This window comes from Ochotona princeps, chromosome 2, assembly GCF_030435755.1.
Source record: "Ochotona princeps isolate mOchPri1 chromosome 2, mOchPri1.hap1, whole genome shotgun sequence".
NCBI lineage: Eukaryota > Metazoa > Chordata > Mammalia > Lagomorpha > Ochotonidae > Ochotona > Ochotona princeps.
Window position 1 is genome coordinate 90,249,335 of NC_080833.1, and position 23,294 is coordinate 90,272,628.

At 44.0% G+C, this 23,294-nt stretch overlaps 1 non-coding gene across 1 annotated transcript; it reads left to right on the forward strand.

Moving 5' to 3' along the window:
* Positions 1-7,991: 7,991 nt before the first annotated feature.
* On the forward strand, positions 7,992-8,095 carry LOC118758682 (U6 spliceosomal RNA). The gene has a single exon (XR_009245061.1). It is a non-coding gene; the product is annotated as a U6 spliceosomal RNA (small nuclear RNA).
* The last annotated feature ends 15,199 nt before the right edge of the window (positions 8,096-23,294 follow it).

The window sequence follows — 23,294 nt, forward strand, 5'->3', positions numbered from 1 at the left end:
GTGGCAGGTGGTGGTACCTGCCAGCATGTATGTGAGCTGGATAGTGGGATCAGTTGGGTTGAGCTAGGCTTCAGCACCCATTGAAGTGTACAAGAGTTGAATGGGTTACGGGACAGACTGGACCAGTCTGCTATACATACTGGCAAGCACGGGAACCAGAGTTGGGCCTAGTGGGGACTACTGGGGGTTGCTCCGAATAGGCTGAAGTTCCCGCTGGTGTACATTAGGGCCAAGTGTGTGGTGAACAGGGTTGGGCTGGGCCGCAGCATCCATTGGTTTATATAAAAGATGGCACTGGATCTATTGAATTATCAAAACCAACTGAGTAAGACGCTCGGAGCATGCCCCACATCGGGGACCTGGGATGGGTGAGAGGCTGTTCCTGCTCCATCCCCCACATCGGGGACCTGGGATGGGTAAGGCTTCTCCCTTTATCTCCCCTGTACCCCAGATACAGAAAAAAAAAAAACGTGAAAATAATAGTCTTACCTACTTTCCTGTAGACCCTTGAACCTTTGTGCCCCAATTAACTATGTAAAGGTTTTCAACAAAAAAGAAAAAGAGAGAGAGAGACGGCACTGGAAATAGAACTGACCCAGTAATTGCAACTACCAGTGTGTGTGTAGGCTGATTTGGGTGATGGACTGAACCAGACCCTATACTGGCAAGCAGACACAAGAGTCAGGTATGGAGGCCTGGTGTGGTAGCCTAGTGGCTAAAGTCCTCACCTCCCACATGGGCCCTGGTGTATATTCTATCTGCTCCACTCCCCATCCAGCTCCCTGCTTGCGGCCTGGGAAAGCAGTCAAGGATGGCCCAAAGCCTTACAACTCTGCACTCATGTGAGAGACCTGGAAGAAGTGAGTGAGCTGTTGTTTCCAAATTTTCTTCTTCCTGTATCTGGGGGAAGGGGAGAGAGAAGAGAAGAAGCTGCACCCAACCTCCAAACTGCCTTGGGCAATGGCCGCCTAATATCATCCCAGGTCCCCGATGTGGAGCATGCTGTAAGGGCTCTGTTCAAGTGGTTTCAATAGTTCTGAAATGGTATTGATTTTGCCTATCCAGGAATGAGGAAATCCAAGGCTGAGAAAATCTTCCCAAACTGTGCTGGTTGATAATGTCCACCTTAGCACAGACACAGACCCAGCAACATGCTGGGAAACTTGGCTAGGAGAATTATCCAATCTGTTCTGATTTCCATCCTCTCACAAGGCCATTAAGGTCTCCTTCTGGCCTAGATGAACTGGATGTCACGCCTTCTTGTTCATTTGGGCATGCTGTCCACTGCACAGGCATTGGCAACTGAGGAGGCCCAGTTCCTGTACATGCACTCCAAGATGGTATCACACATCCTGTCATCGTCTCTATGGCCAGGGTCTGAGTCCAGCGGACTAGTTTGAGGAGCACCCCAAGATACCTGGGGTGACCTCAGACTTGACTCTTATGTGTGCCAGCCAGTGCAGGATCAAGTTCAACCTGTCATCTGCACCACCCAACAAACATCAGTGGATATAGCTGCCTGGTCAATTCTGCCTCAGACCCATAACAAACATGAGTTGGTGAGAACTGCCGCCCAATCCATCTAGCCCCAACAGACCCAGTCTTCACACACACCAATGGGTCCTGTGGCCTAGTTCGGGCCACGCCCAAAACTCCCACCAGGCCGGCCCTCAGCTTCAAATTTTGCATGTGCCTGCCTCTGCTGCAGTCTAACTGGCCCAGTCCAATCCCTATGACTCTCAAACACACCATGGGTGATACAGCTTAGCTCAGCCTGATTCACCCCCAGATCCAGCCCTCACATATGCCAGCAGGTGCGGTTACTTTATTTAGCCTCACCTCCTCCCAGCCCTTATTCTTCTGCTAACCAGTGATAGGTAAAACCTAGCAGGAGAGGGCCTGGCACGATAGCGTAGTGGTTAAAGTCCTCGCCTTACACACACCGGCTGTTGCAGCCGCTTGAGGAGTGAACCATCGGATGGAAGATCTTCCTCTGTGTTTCTCCTCCTCTGTATATCCACCTTTCCAATAAAAATAAATAAATCTTTAAAAAAAAAAAAACTAGCAGGAGAGTGCCCATAGTTTTCCTAGCAGACATGTTTTCAGCCCTTGATCTTGTGCCTGCCAGGGGGTACTGCATTCCAGCCTGACATGACTTACACCCAGTCCTGGCACTTGCTAACCAATACTGCAACCTATCCCTGCTTGCCCATACTCACTGTAGCTCTCATATATGTCAGGGGATATAGAAGCCTAGCTCAGCCTAGCCCACTTTCAGACCACCCTGCCCCCGTTCGAGCTTGCATGCTCACTAGCAGAAGTACCAGCCCAGCAAGGGAGTCTCTGAAGTTCCTCTCCCAGGCCTGCTCTCAGCCCCAGGGCCTTGAGTGTGCCAGCAGGTGCTGCGGCTCAATCTGAAATGACCTGCTCACAGTCTCAGCATTCACCAGCAAGGTGTTACAGCCTGATTCAGTGCGGGCTACCCCTAGTCTAAGCTCTTGCAGGCAAGTGCAGTAGCTCAGTTCAGCCTGGCCCACCCTCAGCCCCCTTGTGAACTGGTGGGTGTTGCAGTTCAACCAGGCCTAGCCTATACCCTGTCTTGGCTTTTGCTCATGCCAGCCCATGCCATGAACTGACCCTGTCCAGCCTGACTCCAGCCCTGGTTCATACATATGCCAGCAGGTGATGCAGCTCAGCCTGGTCTAGCCTGCTCCCAGCTCTGGCTCTTGTGCTCAGTGGGAGCTATGCCTAGCCCGGGTATTCCCCTACAAGGCCCACTCCCAGCAACAGATCTCACATGTGCCAGTGAGTATTGCTACACAAACTGACATGGCCAACACAAACACTGGTAAGTGCTGCAGCCTGGCCTGGCCTGGCCACTCCCAACCTCCACTCTTGCTCCCCTGTGCGAGCTGCAGCCTAGTAGGGAAAGTCTCAAAGTTCCCTTACTAGCCCTTTATCTCATGCATACCAGCTGGGGCAGCAGCCCTACTTGGCATGGTCTGCCCCCAGTCCAAACACTTTCATGTGTTGGTAGGTGTTGCTGCCTGGCCCCACCTGGCCTCCTCTCAGCCCCAGTTCCCTTGAGTGTCATGTTGGTTCGTCTCAGGCAACATGTCAGCCTTGCTCAGCCAATCAGTGCCCTCAGCTCTCTGCACAAATCAATGGATGATACAGCTCCACAGAAGTGAACCCACCAAGTCCCCTGCAGAATCTGTCCCCAGATCTGGTTTTCTCACATTCTGGTGGACAATGCAGCCCAGACTGACATTGCCCACTCCCTGCTATAACACTAGTGGGTGGCTACTATGGCCTAGTCCACACAGGCACGCCCGCAATACCAGCTTTTGCATGCTCCCTAACACCAGTTTTTGCATTCACCAGCAAGCAGTAGGTGATGTTACTTAGCCCAGCCCAGATCTCCCTGGCCCAGAAATGCCCTCAGGCTTCCCCTACTATAAACCACTCCATCTCAGCTCCCTCATCTACCTGTAAGTGCAGTGGTCTGCTCTGTGGAAGACTCCAGAAGTTATTCTCTTCATGCCAAATGTGAACTCAGCTGCTCCCAATCCAATACACCCTCAGACCCTTTCCCTGGCCAATCTGCAATCATTCCCACCCCCTCCTGCAGACTGGTGTGACATGTTTGGCCTGGAGTTGCCTATCTACCTTCCCCAATTATCTTAAAAAAAAAAGAAAAAGAAAAAGAAAGAAGGGAAGGAAGGAAAATGCTGAAAAGAAAAAAGAAATAAATTGAATAAGCAATTATATGGTATAATTTGGACCAGATATTGGCTACTTTTCTCACAGCAATGTATAAGGTATTAGGCAACCTAGGCAGTTGCCTAAAGTTTGGGGTTTATTTTGTTTTCAAAAGCAGAGACAGACAGAGCTCTCCTAAAGCTGGTTCACAGCCAACTACTCATAAAGACAAGTCCAAAAACCAAAACCCAATTACTTAGTCCAAGTCTCCCATGTGGTTGGCAAGGACCCAGATATTTGAGTCATTACTTCCTGCCTTCAAGAATATGATTAGCAGGAGTCTGGAATTGGAAGTGGAGCTGGGACTGAAGCCCAGGTACTTTAAATGGGATATGAACACTGAAATGCCATCTTAACTGCTATACTAAACACCTGCTCCACAAAAAAAAAGAGAAAAGTTATAGCCATGCATATGCGAAGTCTTCAAAATCTTCATGAAAAATTCACATCATGAAAAAAATGTGCATGGACTTCAAAAAATATTACACAAATTAAACCTATTTCCTAATTGCCTGTTTCTACAAAATTTCTAAATACCTTCATAAGATCAGTATAAGCAAAACCGAATACTATTTGATTAACAATTAAATCCTGTCTTAAGAATTATAGAACAAAAGTAAAACACAGGGGCAAGCACATAGACTAAAAATTAGGAAACCAGTTAGGTTGCCCATGTCCCTCACTGGAGTATCTGCACTTAAGTTCTGGCTCTGAAACCTGGTCCCAGCTTCCTGCTGGTACAGAGCATGCAAGGAGTAGTGTAGCTCAGTTGGTTGGATGCTCATCATCCAGGTGGGAGACTTGAACTGATTCCAAGTTGCTGGTTTCAGTCCTCCATTCATTGCAGTATCTATGGAGTAGATCAATAGACAGGTGAACTGCCCCATCTCTCTCTTTATGTATCTGTTTCTTTCCAGCTTGCTCTCAAACAAGTAAACGACAAATTAAAAATAAAAAGCACAAACTGCATATTCAAGGAGCTTGGAAAATAAAATTATCACATCAAAATAAAGATTGTGGAGCCAACATTGTGGTGTAGCAAGACGGCCACCACCTGTGACACTGGCATCCCTCATAGGCATTGTTTGAGTCCCAGCTACTTTACTTATGATTCAGTTCCCTGTTGGCAAAAAGAAGCAGTGGAAGATGGACTGAGTATCTGGGCCCCTGCCACCATCTAGGAGACCCAGATGAAGCTCCTAGCTCCTAGACAGGAGACATGCAAAATGAAAGGACAAAGTGTGGGTCTATGGCCTAAAAATCTAGCACAAGATGCCTGGTATATTATTCACTTACAAATCACAGTAAAAAATTACAGGCTAGATGTTTTAGAGAACAGAAATTTATTTCTACACAGTTCTGGAATGTACTAGCATGGTCAGATTATTGTTAGGGTCTCTTATTGGCTTACAGATTACCATCTCTTTATGAACTTGCAAGGTGGAAAAAATGTAGTTTTCTATCTCTTTTCCTCTCTCCTTTCCCCATCCATTCCTTTTCTAATAAGGTCCTTAATCTCATTATAGGAATCCTACCTTCTTGACCACATCAAACTCCAGTGCCTCTCAAACTCTCTACTCCTATACCTTCCCCTTTGATGGTCAGAACATTAGTACATGAAAGGTGTGAAATGCACGAGCACATAGTACATAATAAAGGACTAAGATAGAGGCAACCATTGTGGCATGGCAATTAAAGCCACTACGTGGGACACCAGCATCCCATATTGGACCACCTGGTTCAAGTCCTGGCTATGCCAATTCTGATCTACTTCCCTGCTAACAAGCTTGGAAGGAAACAGAAGACAGTCCAAATACTTGTGTCCCTGCCATTCTTCTATTTTGCAAATACTACCCTCAAGTAGATTCCACTTTATACCTCCTCTTTTTAATTTTACTCACCACTTTAAAATAGTAACATCAGTTATATACACAATACATCACAAACACATAATAAAATTGCTGTTACTAGTTTATATTTACCTTTCATGCAAAACAGCACCTTTACTGAACACATATTTAAAACTGGCTAATAATAAAACTATACAATAAGTGATGCAAAACAGTCATCAATTTTACTCTAAAGTTAATTACCTGTGTGCATTCTTTAACAAGATGAAAGAATTTCACTAATTTTACAAAACAACTGTTAAATATTTAATTTCTAAAAACACGTTGCTTTAAAATCTGCTTTTTATCATAAAAGTCACCTTATTTACATTTCCATTATTCTCTCTGGCTCCTTCTTAAAGCAGGTGGCTTGCAATTCATAATTAGTAAAATGCTAAAATAGACCATCAAAATCAACCTTCGTCAAGCTTCTATAACAAAATTTTTATTAGAATACAATGCAATTCATACTACTGATAAAACTGACAAAAATCAGCTACACACTGATCAGGGACTCTAACTTTACACTAACTGCCCAGCCTTCCAATTACTGGACTACGCTGTCAGAGTTCCTAAGGTTGTATTTGCGTAAGCGTTAGCTGTGACAAATACAGAAGAAAGGACTTGGTCTTGTTTGTTTCTTTGTTATTTGAAAGACAGATACAGAGTTTTCATTCACTGCTTTTCTCCTCAAATGTCTACAAGAGCAGCTGGTTAGGGTTAAAGAGACTGGAACTCACCTGATCGAAATCTGTCATATGAGAGGCAGAGACTTAGCTGCCTAAGCCATCACCACTGCCTCTCAGGGCTTGCATTAGCAGGAAACTAGAATCAGAGTAAAGTCAGCATTGAAACAAGATACACCAAACAGGACACAGGTGTCTTATCTCGTGTCTTAAATCTTGGCTGGATGCCAACTGGATGAATTTGTTTGGGATAAAAATCTTCCACTAAAGGACATGTGAAAGTCTATATAATACAATCTGCAGATTTGAGTTACCACCTAGCCTCAGCTCTACCACTCACTAGTTCTTAGCCATTGAACCTCTCTGGAATTCATTTCCCTAATCTCCAAAATGATACAATAATAATGACTTATTATTATAAACTGTTTTTAGCACAGTGTTCTACTGAAAGGAGGTCCTTATATCCAAGTCAAAGGACACAGACCATTGCACATGAACTTGTTTCTCTTTCTGAAGCCACACCATTTTAGAGTTGTTTTGGTTCATTTTTATCAAAGTACATGGACACAAGGACAAAAAAGAACAAGAAAACCAGAGGAAAGCAACAAATTTTGGCAGCCAGAAAGTCAATGACAACTGAGTAATGGTAACCGACAGCAGTCACAGGAAAGCGGAATGCTAAGCCAGGAACAACGAAAACAAGTGGCAACCCTATTTGCTGCGTATAACTCCTCTAGAGGTGTAGTTGAAAACAAAGCCAAAAGCTGCAAATTGGTGAAAAACCTGTTTAAGATCAGTTTTTTCACCTTTCTTTCACCAAATGAGTTTTGGTGATTGTTTCTCACCAACAGCCGGAATATAGAGATTCTAATCCCATGTACTTGACAATGTTAAAAGTTAGGAGTATTATCTTCTGACAACAGGCTGGAAGGATTTTCTCAAAGCAATCTGACCTCTACCTTGAAACACAGGAACCCAAAAATAGAGAAAGAGTGAAAAGGCTTCTTAGGAGAAACAGAAATTATACAGGTAGATGAAATTTTCAAAGTAGCAAAGTGATGCATCTGTGAGAAAGAACGCAGTGCTTGGTCTCCACAGCAGGCAATGATAATGATACGTGGGACGAGTGTGATTCAAAATCAGCAAGGGGATGTACTGCAAACTTGATTCTGACATCCTGGATCTCACGCTTTATTTATATTCATTCTCCTGACTCCCTGTTTCAGTTCATATGCCCTTTCTCTGTGCACCCAACATATCCTGTGTATCCACCTTTCTTAGCACATATGCAATAGTCTACAAGCTGCTTATGTGTAGTTGTTTATCCCTCATTTTGGAGTACAGTGTTTTCCTAGGGATGGCACTGAGTATCACTAACACATTGTGTACTGTCTCATAAATTAGTGCCTGCTCCATAAACATTCATTGAGTGAATGAATGAATGAATACAATGCTGTCACATCAGTTTGAGATGTCACCAGAACTGAAAAGCCTGTAAGTCCTTTATGGACTTTACAGGACCACCAAGTTGAACTGAGCTATGCTTATACCTGGAATAAAAGAGCAAAAACCTTTGAAGAGAGAAAGAAAGGAAGACTAGGGGCCTCCACTCAGCACAGAACGTCAATGTGAACAGAAAAGATTAATTTTTCACGAGCTTGCTTCGGCAGCACTCATGCTAACATTGGAGCAATATAGAGATTAGCATGGCCCCTGCACAAAGATAACACGCAAAATCGTGAAGTGTCCCATATTTTTTAAAAAAATCATCATTTACTGGAAAAAAAACTATTGAATTTTACTTTCAATTGCAAAAGCAAACGCTCTGCTGCTCAGTCTCAATTCCAAATTTTCATTTGAGGGTTTCAACAATCAGTAGTGTACATATATAAAGATATTTTCTTTGTCTTGTATTTTTTAATGTTTCTACAGTTCATAGTCATTATATGGATAATAAAAATTCAAATCAAAGCTAAAACACACAAATTATTTTTCAAAAATTCACTTTTTTATGAAATCTTTTTAAAGATTTATATTTTTTAGAAAGGTAGGTTTTTTTTAAAGTTATTTATTTTTATTTGAAAGCCATTTATATAGAGAGAAGGAGATACAGAAAGATCCTCCATCTGCTAATTCACTCCCTAAGTAGCTGTAATGGCCAAGTTAACCTGATGCAAAGCCAGGAGCCAGGAAATTCCTCCAGGTCTCCCACGCAGGTGCAGGATCCCAACACCTAGGGCCATCCTCCACTGCTTTCCCAGGACACAGGCAGGAAACTGGATGGGAAGTGAAGCAGCTGGGACACAAACCAAAACCCATATGGGATTCTGACGGATGCAAGGCAAGGATTTAGCCACTAGACTATTGAGACAGGCCCTCTGTTTTAAAGATAGATTTACAGAGAGAAGGAGAGACAGAGAAAAATCTTCCATCTGTTGGTTCACTCCCCCAAGTGCCTGCAGGCTGGAGGTGAACCAATCTGAAGCCAAGAACCTGGAGCTTATTCCAAGTCTCCCACATGAGCGTAGGGTCCGAAGACTGCACTATCCTCTACTGCTTTCCCAGGCCACAAGCATGCACCTAGATGGGAAATGGAGCAGCCACGACATGAACCAGTCCCATACGGGATCCTAGCGCAAGCAAGGTAAGGATTTAGTCACTGAGCCATTGCACGAGGCCCAAAATCCATTTTAAATCAACCATATTTATATCTTCCATCCCTTTACCTTACCCTTTCCTTTTTTTTTTTCCTTTTTCTTGTTTGTTTTTTCCCTTGGGAGAGGGTTAAGGTTGTCCCTTGCCCAGATGGAAGAAGACCCAGGGCTAGAGCCATGTGTGCCAGGGTGGTAACCGGTCCCAGCAAGAAGAAGACCTAGAGCCTGAGAGTCCCTGGAGGGAACCTGATGCCAGAACCATGAAGACTGGAGTGGTTGTCCAGGCCAGCAGGCAGAAGGCCTGGGGCTGAAGCCATGCCATGTGGGCCAAGGTCCCTAGAGGATTACCAAAATTGAAGCCAGTAAGGCCAGGGTAGCTATGAGCAAGCCGAGGACTTGCGCCATGCAGGCATGGGCAATCAGCCAGCCCTTCTGTATGACCGGGCTGGAAAAGGGCTCCATGTCCTGAAGACCAGTAAGCTAAAACTTCCAGGAACCCCTGCTCTTCAAACAACCCTCGATCGCAATGATGGCCTTTGGCATCAGCAAGTGGCCCATGTGTTCATGTCCTGTTGGCTTTAGACATCTTAGCATCCTTGACCTCAGGTACCAGAGTGAAAAATGTGTGCCCTGACCTAGGCACACATTGCCTGTTGGATCACTCATTTGCTGTCTGTTGGGCAAAGGAAAAGAACACTAAAGACAAGTCTTCCTACTCCAGTGAACCAGATGAAGAACTCAAAAACCTCCTCAAATGCAAAAAGCTAAGTATGGCCTCTGCTTTCTCCATATTAAGGCTATAGCCCCTTAAGGCAGACATGTTTTACCCACCTCTTTCCTGATCCTCTCTGAAAGCAGCAATGGGCAAAAGAACTTCATAGTGAGTTGTAATATACTACAAGATGATCTTTGTATGTCCTATGAAGCTAATTTTAAAAGCCAGGCTACTGATTTAGGTAATTTAAGCTACACTTCTATTGTAAATACTCAAGCCTTGGGATACTCTAACTAAAGTAGTCATGGACAACTAACAGGACTAAACACTTACAGAACAAGGAGGAGGGGTCTTAGGCAGGCCTAGGCACACCTGCAGTGTGCCACCTTACCAACCTGGAGCAGGCAAATCAGGAGCCTCAGAGGCTGTACCTGGACTGAGAGTGGGAAGATAGGGGCCTCATGCTAGCCAGTTGCTTTCACAGCATGTCTCCAAACTCAGTCAGGGCCTGAATTCAGGGCCCAGTAGGGGAACTGTGAGGGCACTTAGGGCTTATGGCAGGCCAGAAGCAGGATAGCAGGGTTCTGGGCAGATTTTACATAAAAAGTACCACTGTGCTCGTCTAGGAGTAGCAAGCAAGGGACCTCATGGGTTCTAGGTAGGTGGCTCCCATGACATAACGCCACACTAAGCCAGGTGCTTGAGGCCAGGCTCCAAGGGGGAGGGCTTCAATGATGACCTATGGAAGACTAGGTGCATGATACCAGTGTAGCAGGCAACCAACACCTGTGGTATGCCACTATACCAGTCTGCAAGATGCAGGCCAAGGGTCTGACAGGTACTAGGTAGCAGCACTTGCATCATGCCACTGTACTGGGTCAGAGGCCTGAGGCTGGGGTCCCAGAAGAAGGGCCCACAGATGACCTTTGGAAGGACCAGTGCATGACAGGTACTAGGTAGCTGCACCTGTAGCATGCTACCAGTTTAGATCAGAGATTTGAAGATGGCACACTGGGGAGGGTCCACCAATGGAAGGCCTTTGGTGTTCCCAGAAATCTGGGTTTTCAAATCCAGTTGATCTCAGATGCCACAAGATCTCCAATCTCAGGAACCAGAGCCTAGGCAGGGGTAGGTGGTGGGAAGGATTCCTGGCATCAGAGCACACAGTGTATGTTGTGCCACCTCCTATGCTAATTCCTGTGTTTTGGAGAGGATTATGCTCAGATGCACATGAATGATAAGTCAGTTGGTTCCTGTGAACCAATTGAGGACCTCAGATGCCCCTTCAAAAGATCAAAAACACCAGTGACTTCTTAGAGTGACAATGATAATGTGGGAGGCACAGTGACGGCACCAGCTGGAATTTCACTGGTTAATGGGATGGACCATTAGAAAAGCTAGAGAGAGATTTTCAAACCCAGTACATGCAAGACCTACATCCCTAGTCAGCAGGAAGTAGCAACAGAAGATGAGACGTATCTATATATTTTCATCAATCCTTAAGAGTAAGGATTGGAAATCTCAGAGAGAATAATGAAATGGGACAGGCAATTGCTTGCTTAGAGTCCTGAACTGGAAGCCACATGTGGGGCTCAAGGGCAAAGAGGTCACTAAGTCAACAAGATGGCGACTAACAGTCCAGGTCACTGGCAAGCAAGATGGCAGCCAAGGATAGAGCCCTGGGTGTGAACCAGGGCAGGAGTCACGTAGCTCCAAGGAAATACTGAATGACCAGCGCCATCTCACTCACCTACTCCTGGCCTATGGGAAGACCAAATTCCACAAGCACAGACCCAGGCATGCATATTCTAACAAGCAACACATGTAATGCTGGTATCTGAGCAAATCTGATAGTCACCAGTTAAAAACATATGAAGATTCATCACAAATTCACTATCTTGGGCCCAGCGCCATGGCCTAGCGGCTAAGGTCCTCACCTTGAACGCCCCGGGATCCCATATGGGTGCCAGTTCTAATCCCGGCAGCTCCACCTCCCATTCAGCTCCCTGCTTGTGGCCTGGGAAAGCAGTGGAGGACGGCCCAATGCATTGGGACCCTGCACCCGCGTGGGAGACCCGGAAGAGGTTCCTGGTTCCTGGCTTTGGATTGGCGCAGCACTGACCATTGTGCTCACTTGGGGAGTAAATCATCGGACAGAAGATCTTCCTCTCTGTCTCTCCTCCTTTCTGTATATCTGACTTTGTAATAAAAATAAATAAATCTTAAAAAAAAAAAAACAAATTCATTATCTTAGGGCAAGAACCCCGATAATAGCCAATAACTCCATCAGTAACTTAACTCATATCAAATAAATAGGAAAGCAATCATTAGTTGGGTAAGAAGTGGAATAGAAGAATATGAAAGAATAGCATTTTTCAGATAAACACAACACAATTTAACACAGATTCAAAGTATCTATTAAATGAAGACAATGGGCAGTATAGGATTAATAGGGCTTATTTCAAGTTTAGCTTGCTTTTCTATAATTTTAACTGCTAAGGAGTAGTTTCTTAGAGGATTACCTTCATTAAAACCACCTTCTTATCTTTTTTTGCCAGAAAGTCACTCCAAAGCCTATAAAAGCTTTCTTTTTTCAGTTCTTAAGAAGCTAGTTAATCAAGTTATGCTGAAGTGCATTTGCCTCGTGTCCTTTCTAGGTGTTGACACTGAAATAAATATTTGTTGCATATGCACTTGAGTTATTAATCGTGCCTTCTAACCATTTATCGTCTTTTTTTTTCCTCTACTAAAAGGTGAAAATTCTGTTAGTATGACCCTCTTTTTTCCACCATCCTGCAACTGAACACCATTACTTTTATAATAATGTAATGGAACATCTCTGTTATTGAGTGTGAATGCTCTCAGTTTACACCCTTCTAGAGTGATTAATTTCTATCTCCATTTTATTTTTGAATGTAGCTGCACAATAAATAATGCTACACAAAGAGGCTTTAACCTATCCCCAAAGTTTATAAGAATATAAAGTCAGTGGTGTAGTAATTTAAAAAAGAGATCAATCTTCTCTTGTAAAAAGAAGATAAAAGGCAATTCTGGCAGTAAGCACAACCATGCTTAAGGCTGTAAACCATAGCTGAGACTATAAAGCAAAGCCTGAAAGCACATGTTACATTTTGGTTCCTGTCCTTGGAGAAAGTCTTCAATTCAAAGGGTATTAAAAGAATAGAAAAGAAAAGAAAAAAAATTTAGTCATCCAGATACTCTTTGTTACCTGTGCTAATAAAGCAAAAACCTAACAATAACAACAATCAGAATGTCACTACATAGCATCGTACAAAGAGGTTTATATATCTGAAACTGAAAACTGAACTTTCAAGTACAGCTTTTACATTAACAAATAACATCCTAAAGTATACAGGTTAGAAAAGTCTGTAGAGAGTCTAACAGACTACATCAGAAGATGAACACGATGTTCCTCAAATCAGTAACACAATTCAGTCATATTAAATACATGCAGGTTCCTGTAAAAAAGCTATTTGGATAATACAAGAATTACCCTGAAATTTTTGTCAAAGGCACTTAACACATTTACAAATGATAGACAAACCAGGATTAAAGGATTGACAAGTGGATTAGCAGACCTTGTATTTTGAGTTCCTTGGGGTGAAACCTGAGACGGATTCACCCTCCCTTCCCTAAAGCCTAGCACAGTGTTAGGTATGTAAAAGGAGCTTAAAACATTAAAAGAATAAAACAGCTAAGATCCTTGAATATAGTCTACTTCTTTAAGTATAACTAACAATTCCCACACTACGGGAATTCCTACATTCTTTTGAGTAAAACATGTAGAGATTAGATAAAATTGTGACGTGCTTTTACCTTTTGGTGTATAGAAACAGAGCAGCTGCAGAATGGAGATGGAAGAAATAGGAAACCAATTATCTTGTCTACTCAGTCATTCATATAAATAGCATAATGTGTAGCATTGAAGCTTTAAAAAAATATATTTATTTTCATTGGAAAGCAGGTTCACAGAGAGAAGGAGAAATACAGAGAAAGATCTTCAATTCCCTAGCCCACGCCCCAAATGGCCACAACAGCTGGAGCTGAGCCAATCTGAAACCAGGGACAGGAGTTTCTTCAAAATCTCCCAGGTGAGTGCAGGGTCCCAAACACTTGGGCCATTGTCCACTGCTTTCCCAGGCCACAGGCAAAGAGCTAGATGGGAAGTGAAGCAGATGGGATAAGAACCAACGCTCTTATGGGATCTTGGCCCTTGGAGGTGGAATATTAGCCAATTGAGCCATTAAGTCAGCCCCAACAGCATAGAACCTTTACAGTGAGTGGAAAGTTGTATATATACAGTAGTAAAATAAAAATATCACTGTGAAATGCAACCATCCTGATTAATGTCAACACAAGCAGCATACAGAAATGTAATCCAGATCAGTCAATGAGTCTTCTTCACCTATCTTTTACTCTCTAAAATGAGGTTAACAGTAATACCACCAGATAGAGTTTACTGTTTTTGTTTCGTGACAACACAAATGATAGAAAATGGCAAAGGCCAGGACTTCTGAAACACTTCTGGAATATGTCCATAACCTGACCTCTGCCTTGGGTTCTTGAAAAGTCCTCAAAGGGGAGTGGCAGTGTCGCAGTGCTCAGTGTCTCGGTATCTTCCAGGATGAGATGTTCCTGTCCTTTTACAGCTCAGGCAGTAAGCGTATTGCCCCAAGGTTGGTTTCTGAAGAGGAACTGAAAGGACTTGTCCGCCTGGGTCTGAATGCTACCAGGTGGGATATAGCTCTTACTGATTAGACTGTTTAAAGTGCCTGATGCTTAAACTGGGTATCTGTGTTCCATGCCATTACAGTTGATTGGATCATTTGTATTGCACACTAATATAAAATTGGTTAATTGAATGATTCCTATCATGTGCCAGTGCTCTCTTAGTTAACTGGATGATCATGACTTAAGGACCCTTGAACATGGCTGATCGGGATCTCCTCTCTTCCCCTTGTGGTGGAATGGGGCAGTACACTAGTCAGCACTGGCTGCTGAGTAAGGACTCCTGAGCTCTTAAGAGTCTGCCTCTGACTTACTTCTGGGATAAAGTTGGCCAACTCACAACAGTTTTTGTTTGTTTGTTTCTAGATTTTGAAAGATCAGGATGTCTCTTGAGCAAGACAAGCATTTAATAAGTGTTAATTTTCAAAACTAACGATAGTATGATTATGTGGATGCTCCTGCAATACATCTTGTATAAAATTGGATGGATCCTGCATACAAGTTTACAATCCAAGGCATAGTTGTTACAAGTCTTGGTTTCCCTATTTATGGATTAGGATAATAACACAACCTTCATATAAACTGTAAAAAATTAAATTGTATATATGTATCTGTATGTGTGTGTACATGGTGAGCATGCCAGCAAAATTTAACGCAGAAAAATAATCAAGACAGTCTTACTGACAGGCCAGGAGGGTATCTCAGTAAAGAACTGAGAGCCTTATCTTCATTTAGATCAGTCTTTACAGATCTCTTTACAGGACCCTCTTTCTCCTTCCCTTATGGCTTTCCAGAACGTTGATAGGTGGAAAGCTTTCATAGTACCCTGCTTGGTGAAGCAAAAATAAGATTCCCCTAAGCTGCTCCTACAGGGAGGGCTGGGACCCACCCAACCAGACTGCTGAACAATGACAAGACTTTTGATATGCAAATGTTGGTTTACTTTTAAGGTTTTCTTCCTTGTTCTATTATACAGAAATTTTTTTTTTCTTGGAGAATCAAGATGGCGGAATAGGGTAAGGACACGTTTATGTGGATGGAAAAACATTTAATCAGGATGAAGCAGAGAGGACATATTTCAGGAAATAGAAAGAGACAGAACAACAGCAGAAGGGTACCTGGAGACTGACTGACACAGAAAAGCAGTGGACACAACGTTGTGGTGTTTCAGAAACTGATACTCCAGCACGGTGATCTGAACTCCACCAGCATCTGGAACTCCACCAGCAACCAGGTGGGAAGGGACTTTCACTGGGAGCTCGGGTGGTGAACCCAGACAAAGAACTGTCGGTCCTGCTGGTCCGTTTGATTTGACCAGGAGCAGAGACAGCAGCAGATCTCAGACGGGCAGTACAAGAACAGAGTGGATTCCATAGCCCAGTCAGCCCCTTAGAGCTGAATTGGGTGCCATTTTGCATAAGGAGGAAAGGGCAAGGGAAGGGACAGAACATGCGCTGAGCTGAGAGTGAGCTCATTTCTGTCTCAGTGAACTGCAACGACATGGCATTCTACGGGTTCCACCCAGGGCAGGTCTGGATAGCCCTCGATCTGACGGCCAGCAGATCGAGAACTGTAGTGGTTGTATATCGGACGCCATTTTGGGCACTGTGGCAATAGCTTTGGGACTGCAGGGGACAATAGCAAACTGCACATGTGCTGATCTCGCGAGAAAATGTTGAAGTCCGTGATTGCACTGGTCCCGCAGGAAAATAATACTGACTGAGGCAGCCTACTGGTCAAAATAGGCCAGAGTGGCACCCAAACCTAACGTCCAACAGGTTCCAGCAAGATCAGCGCCAACAACAACCTAATCATATAGGACACCTGGTGTCTCTCTAATCCTGGGACCTGCTCCAACCGGAAGTGAGAGAAAGGTTGCAGAGACAATAGTGCAGCCTCAGCAAGGTATCACAGGAGGTGGAGAGTGCTGAGCCAGGAGCTGGGGCTGTGGAGACTATGGTGGAAACTGATATAAGAACCCAGACCTGGAACTCCCTGGAGGTTGTGGCATAAGTGGCTGCAAGCAAAAAGTTGTGTAACAACTGCAATAAGTAAAATCGCATTGTAGCCCTGTGGGTGACACAACTTAGAAACCTGCCCCAAGGAGAAGACTCTGCTAAACATAAGTACAAGGACCAAGAGCAAAAGAAGAAACAAAAGCACAATGAATATTACTGAAGACTCCCCTGCAAAGGAGCAAAACCCATTACCAACCTCAGAGTTAACTGAGGAAGACATTAAGAAAATGGGGCACACAGAATCCATAAGACTCATTTTAAAGATTCTGATCAACAAAGAATTTAAGGAAGCAATAAAGCAAATTAAGGCTGGTATATCAGAAATTAAGAACACAGTAGAGCAAATTAAAAGTACAATGGAGAGTCTCCAAAAGAGAATGAAACAAGCAGAAGAAAGAATCTCAAAACTTGAAGATATTTCCTGTCATCAGGGGGAAGCAAACAAAAAGCTGGAAGTAGAGCTGGATCAGGCAAAAAAAAGCATTCAAGAATTGAAAGACACTATTAAGAGGCCAAATATAAGAGTTACAGGAGTCGCAGAAGGTGCAGAAAGAGAAGCTGAGTTTGCAAATGTTTCTAATGAAATAATAAAGGAAAATTTCCCTAAACTAGAGAAAGAATTGGGAAACAAGTTCCAGGAGGGGCACAGAATTCACAACAGGCTTGACCAAAAGCGATCTTCACCACAACATATGATCATCAAGCTCTCTTCAATTGAACATAAGGAAAAGATCCTTAAATGTGCACATGAAAAAAATCTACTGACATATAAAGGAATGCCAATTAAGCTCACAAGAGACCTCTCACAGGAAACTCTACAGGCAAGAAGAAAAGAATGGAGTGACATATTCCAGATTCTAAAAGAAAAAAATTTTCGGCGTAGGATAACATATCCAGCAAAGCTTTCTTTTGTCTTTGAAAATGAAATAAAATTCTTCCACAGTCAAGAAAAGCTAAAAGAATTTGCCTCTTCCAAACCTGCCCTACAAGGGATACTTCAAGAAGTTCTCTTGACAGAAAAGAGGAATAGCACCTACAAAAACCAAAGGCAAATGGGAAGAACATCCCAGTAAAATGACAACAGAAGACTAAACCAATGAACAACCCATTCCTAAAATGACAGGACCAAAGTACCACCCATGTATTTAAACTCTGAATGTAAAAGGCTTAAGCTCAATCAAACATTAATCAATCAAAGATTAGTACACTGGATTAAAAAACAAAACCCATCTGCTTATTGTCTGGAGGAGACACGCTTCAACAAAGATCAGCGGAAACTATGTCACATGGGTTTTGTTGTTTTCTGTTGTTTTCATCTCTTCAAAACACTTTCTTCTGATTAAATCATTTAATGACTCATAGATCATGCAGTGGCATCATTTTCTTCAAGAAGGTTCTTGATTTTCATTTCTTCAGCTACACATTGGTCATTTAATAGCATGTTATTTAATTTCTTGATGTTGTTAATTTCTTTTTTCTCCCAGATGTTGATTTTGTTTTGTGGCTCTTCATTTAAGGGGATGTATAGTAGCTGTATAATGGAGACTGTCATATCTAGTAACATGTCATTTAACTTCATGGCATTGTAAATTTCTTCTTTTCTTTCTATTGTTGATTTTGAATCATGAGTTTTCATTTAAGGAGATGTACAGTAGCTGTGAAATGGAGACTAACATCCAGATGTGAGGATGTAGTGTGGTATGCATTTCTACTTCCAGACAAAGATGGACTTACAATGAAACTGTTTACTATATCTTGACAATAGGATTCTGGACTCTCTGCCATTGTCTATACCCGCAATGATGGACATATGACTGAGTATGAAGAACTATATGTTAGTAATGATATAGAAGAACTGGGGTGGGAGGGAACTGGGGAGGGGATAATGGAATATGAAACTGTATTATAAAATAATAACAACAATAATAAAATGTATTAAAAAGAAAAAAATAAATAAATCTCAAACCCCCCCAAAAAAAAGAAAAAAGAAAAAAGAAATTTTTTTTTCTCTGTGAAGTACTTCCTGAAGGCAAAGGAGATACAGAATATTAAAGGGAGTAAGCTTTTAACACAAGTTAGAACTACATGATCACTACATAAATGAAACTATAATGGTCATGAATAGTTTCTCTCCAATTTGTTAAGAACATATTTTTGTGTATATATATTTTTTTCAATTGAAAATGACAGAAATAGACTCTGCAAAGAATAATATTCATTTGAAAATGGTAGCATTTTACATGAGAAATGGGCATGTCATAATAAACTATGAGTATATTGAAGGAAGCTAAGGAAATGAAGATCATTCAATTCAAAAATGACCTGAATTATTTTTAAACAATAATCTTGGATGACAGTGATGAATGGCCATAGTGAAGTTAGTCCAAGATTCAACTGCTAGGCAGAGGTTCTTTTCTTTTTATATTTTTTTAAAGATTTATTTATTTTCATTACAAAGTCAGATATACAGAGAGGAGGAGAGACAGAGAGGAAGATCTTCTGTCCGATGATTCACTCCATAAGTGAGCGCAAAGGCCAGTGCTGCGCCAATCCAAAGCCAGGAACCTGGACCTCCTCCAGGTCTCCCACACGGGTGCAGGGTCCCAAAGCTTTGGGCCATCCTCCACTGCTTTCCCAGGCCACAAGCAGGGAGCTGAATGGGAGGTGGAGCTGCTGGAATTAGAACTGGCACCCATATGGGATCCTGGTGCGTTCAAGGCGAGGACTTTAGCTGCTAAGCCATGGCGCTGGGCCCAAGGCAGAGGTTCTTACAGTATACATTTTATATGAGGTTTGGTGGCTTCAGTGAAAGCTTATACTCCAGCAGTCTTTTATGATAGTTACTATTGGATAACCATGTATTAAGAACATCTTGGGGCCAGTGAAATGGCCCATCTGGCGGATCCTCCACCTCCAAGTGCTGACATATCGTCAGGCACTGATTCATGTCCTAGCTCTCCACTTTCAATCCAGCTTCCTGTCTGTGGCCTGGGAAAGCAATGGAGGATGGCCCAAAACTTGGAACACTGCACCCATGTGGGAAATCCTTAAGAAGCTCTTGGCTCCTGGATCCTGGCTATAGATTGGCTTAACTCCAACCATTGTGGCCATTTGGGGAATGAGCCTGTGTATGGAAGATCTTTCTCTCTGTCTCTCATTCTCTCTGTAAATCTGCCTTTCCAATGAAAATAAATCAATCTTTAAAAAAGAAAAATGGGCCTAGTGCAATAGCTTAGCAGCTGAAGTTCTCGCCTCACAAGCCAGGATCCCATATGGGCCCCGGTTCTAACCCCAGAGGCCCTGCTTCCCATCCAGCTCCCTGCTTGTGGCCTGGGAAGGCAGTCGAGGACAGCCCAAAGCCTTGGGACCCTGCACCCACGTGGGAGACCCAGAAGTGGCTCCAGGCTCCTGGCTTCAGATTGGCTCAGCTCCAGTCATTGCAGCTACTTGGGGAGTGAATCAGTAGATGGAAGATTTTCCTCTGTTTCTCCTCTCTGTATATCTGACTGTTCAATAAAAAGATAAGTCTCTAAAAAATAAAAAAGAAAGAAAAAGAGCAACTTTTCGTTAGTGTTGACACACAAGTGACTCCATCTTGATTATGAGAAGCTTCTTTATTTCAAAAATTAATTTTAAATAATTTTCAATATTATTTGCATAGTTGAGAGGGATGCATGCCCATGTGGGCCTCCAATTAGTATGGGGAGTGTCAAGGTATGGAGAAGGCTTGGTTGGATAAATGTTTTCAGTTCTTTTCTTATCATTGTCCTGATGTGCAAGAGAGGCAGAGAGGGAGACCGCTCCTTGTTGTCAAACTACATCAGTACCTAGGATGGGGGACAGTCTTTTAATGATGCCTTAGAGACTGTCTCATGGGGAAGAATGCTCCAAGGGTATCACATGAATGGTTCAGATAGTTCTGAGACATTTTCACCTTCATTGCATGAGGGTTGAGCGAATCATTATAAGGTCTATTGGCTGACCAAGTCAACCTCAGTGTGCATACACAGACCCAGACACTTGCTGCAAAACTTGTTCAGGGGAGTTATTCAACCTGTTCTTTCCATCCTCTGATGAAGAACTCGATATCCTGTGATGACCTACAATGAGCTGGCTGTCATGTCTTCCATCTGCATCTGGACACGCTATCCACTGCACAGGCATCAGTAACTGAGAATTCCCAGTCCAATACATGCACTCCAAACCACGTATCTTCTGATTTTCCCTTTGGCCAGGATTTGAGTCCAGTCATTTACCTAGGAAGTCCTCCCCAAGAAATCTCACTTAGGGTAACCTCAGACTTGATTCTTATGTGTACCAGCCAATGCATTGCTAGGTTCAGTTCGTTACCTGCACCAGTCAACACACCTACCGGTGGATACAGCTGCCCAGTCATTCTGTCCCAGCCCCATCTCACATAAACTGATGGGTGCTGCAGCCCAGCACAGCACAGCCCATCAAAGACCAGTCCTCACCTGGTCCTAGCAGGTGCTGGAGTCTCGACAGGGTGACCCCTAAGTACCTCCCTAGGTCTACCCACAGCCCCAGATATTGACACGTGCCAGCCTCTACTGTGGCCTAGCCTGTCCCAGCACATATCCCAACAGCTCTCATGTATATTCATGGCTGCTGCTACTTAGCTTAGTCTAACCCACCCCCAGATCCAGCCCACACATATGTCAATGGGTGCTGCCACCTTGACCAGTCCAGCCCATCCCCAGCCCTGGTTCTTATGCTCACCAGTGGGAGATGCAGGCCAGCAGTGGAGTGTTCACAGTTCTTCTATCAGGCCTGTTTCCAGCCCCAGATCTTGCACCTGTCAGAGGGTACTAGAGACCAGCCTGACCTGACATAAACCCAGTCCTAGCACTTGCCAGTTGTTGCTATGGACTGCATAACTGGTTGGCCTGCACTCATTCTGGCTTTCATATGCCCCAATGGGAATGACAACCTAGCTCAGGCTAGCTGGCCCACAGACCCAACCCAAAGGCCAACTGATGAGTTCTGCAGCCCTGCCCAGACAGGTCTGCCCCTAATCCCAACTTTTCACATTCACCCATGGAAGCAGTGGTCCAGGAGGGGATTTCCCAAGGCTTCCTCACCAAAGCCTGCTCTCAGCCCCAGGTCTTGTATGTGCCAGCAGGTACTGTGGCCCAGTGTGAGATGACCCACCCCAAGTCTTGGCATTTGCCAACAGGTGCTGTTGCACAGCTCAGCCTGGCCCATTCCTAATCCTAGCTCTTATCAGCAGGTACATCAGCCTAGCCCAACCCGGCCCATTCCCTGCACTAGCCCTCATGTGAACTGGCAGATGTTGTGGTCCAACCTGGAGCAGCTTACACCCTGTCCTGGTTCTTGCTCATGCCAATATGTACTGTGGACTGGCACATCCTAATCTACCCTCAGACCTGGCCCACACATATGCTGATGAGTGTTGCAGCCCAGCCTAGCCTAGCCTGCCTCCATCATCAGCTCTCAAGCTCATCAACAGGGGCCTCCTTGGCCTAGAAAGGAAGTTCCCCAAGTTCCCCTACCAAGCCTGCTCCCAGCCTTGGATTTCATGAGTGCTAGAATATGCTGTTTGCCTGACATGGCCAGGCCCGAGTCCTGGCATGCACCAGTGGGTACTACGGCCTAGCTCAACTGGCCCACACCCATTCTGGCTCTCACCAACAGGTACTACAGCCTAGCCCGATCATACTTGTCCCCATACCCAGTCCACACATGACAAGGGGTGCTGAAGCTTTGCTCAGCCTGTTCTGCCCCAACCCTGGCTCTGATATAAACTGCTGGCTGCCTAGCCTGGCACTGCCAATATTACATCCTGGCTCCCATCTAAGCCAGCGTATAGTACAACCTTGCCAAGACCAGTCTGTACCCCAGACCTCACTCTTGCCTTCACCAATGGGAATCGCAGCTTAGAAGAGGAATCCCAAAAGTTCTCTTACCAGGTCCACTCCCATCCCTCGATCTCACATGTGCCAGCAGGTGCCACAGCCCTGCTTGGCATGGTCTGTCTTCAGTCCTGGTCTTTATATGTGCCAGTAGGTGCTGCAACCTGGCTCACTCAGGTTTTTCCCAGTCCCTACTCCTATGAGTGTTAGGTAAGTTCTTGTAAGGTGAATTCCATGATCCAGCATGCCTCAGCCTGTCATCACCCCTAGATCTCATGCAAACCAGAGGGTGCTGCAATCCCACAGAGGCAAGCCCCCACAAGTACCCTACAGAATCTCCCCCCCAATCTGGTTTCCTGGTCTTTCATATGAGCCAATTTCCCTAATATATTTCTTTCATCTATCTTCTACACATCCATCTATAAATCTAAAAGACAGGATTTATAATAAACCCATCACAAATTTAAATGTGCATCTGACACATATAATATGTGGCTGGCATTCTGGCACAGAGGGCTGATACCACCTGCAACACCAGCATTCCTTATTGGCACAGGTTCAAATTCCAACTGCTTCACTCACAGTCCAGATCCCTGTTTTGTGCTCATGGAAAACAACACAGGATGCCCCAAGTACTAGCTCCCCTGAACCAACAAGGGAGACCCAGTTTAAGCTCCTGGCTCCTAGAGGCTGGGACTTCCAATAGCCCAGTTGCTTGCTAATAGCCTGGAAAAGCAAAGCAGGATGGCCCAAGTACTTAGAACAATACACCCATGTGGGAGACCCAGGGGAGGCTATTGGTTCCCAGCTTTGATCAGCTCAATCTGGCTGGCTGTTGCAGCCATTTGAGGAGTAAATCAGAGGATGGAATACCCTCTCTTTCTCTCCTTCTCCCTAAGTAAAATCTGCCTGCCAAATAAAAATAAA